Source organism: Carlito syrichta, unplaced genomic scaffold, assembly GCF_000164805.1.
Source record: "Carlito syrichta isolate Samal-C Ts95f unplaced genomic scaffold, Tarsius_syrichta-2.0.1 Scaffold153582, whole genome shotgun sequence".
In the NCBI taxonomy this organism is placed as follows: domain Eukaryota; kingdom Metazoa; phylum Chordata; class Mammalia; order Primates; family Tarsiidae; genus Carlito; species Carlito syrichta.
In genome coordinates this window covers 1-1267 of record NW_007097678.1, presented here as the reverse complement: position 1 = coordinate 1267, position 1267 = coordinate 1, and positions in this window count along the sequence as shown.

Sequence of the window (1267 nt, the reverse complement as noted above, 5' to 3'; positions counted from 1 at the left end):
ATTTATTGTAGAGATGAGGTCTCGCCAAGTTGCCCAGGCAGGTCTTGAACCCGCGGGCTCAGGCAATCCACTCACCTCAGCCTCCCAAAGCACGGGATTACAGGCTGAGCCACCGAGTCTAGCTAAGAGGAATGCTTTATAATGATAAGAGGACTAACTCAGGCTGGACGGACGTGGTGGCTCACACTTGTAATTCTAGTACTTTGGGAGGCTGAGGTGGGAGGATTGCTTGTGCCCAGGAGTTCGAGATCAGCCTGGACAACACAGTGAGACCCCGTCTCTACAAAATATTTTTAAAATTAGCTGGATGTGGTGGTGCACACCCAGCTATCTGTGAGTAATCCCAGCTACTTGGGAGGTTTAGGCAGGAGGATGACTTGAACACAGGAACATGAGGCTCCGGTGAGCCAAGAGTCTGCCACTGTACGCCAGCCGGGGTGAGAGACCCCAACTCTAAAAACAAAACCAAAAAGCAATAATAGTTGGAGGCTTCAATATTTCTCTCTAAATAAGGGAAGTAGACAACACTGACGAGAATGTGAGTGGCGTGGACACTGCTAGCAGCCGCCCCAACTGTACCCAGGAACCCACCCAGCAGGGGCACACGTGGAACACCCTCCGGGACAGCCCCAGGACAGGCCCTGACACAAGTCCCAGTGACATCACACCAAGAGCGATGGAGAAATCCACAATTTGAAATGAAGGCAATTCTAAGTAACTCAGAGGTCACGAAAGAAATCAAAAGGAAAATTTTGCACTCAATAAAATGTTTTGATCTGAACAGAGATGGAGCACAACGTCAGGACGTGTGGCAGCGCAGAGCTGGGCTCCAGGGGAAACAGATCCCTTAGACATGCCGGGAAAGGAAAATGCCAAGTTGATGACCTAAGCTTCCAGCCCAAGAAGCCAGAGGAAAGAACCAACGAAACACAGCAAGTGGAAGGAAGGAAAGGCAGATCACAGCAGGAGTCAGTGACACAGGAAACAGGAAACAACACGGAAAAAACATCCATGAAACTAAAGTTGGTTCTAGGGCAAGCGCTTGAGCTGCCAGGTGTGTGGTGGCTCACATGCATCATCTCAGCAATGTGGGAGGCGGAGGTGAGAGAATTACCTGAGCCCAGGGGCTTGAAACCAGCCTGGGCAACTTGGGGAGATTGTGTCTGTACAAAAAATTAAAAAATTATCCGGGGGTGGCGGCACGCAACTGTAGTTCCAGCTACTGGGAAGGCTGAGGCAGAAGGATCACTGGAGCCCAGCAGGTCGA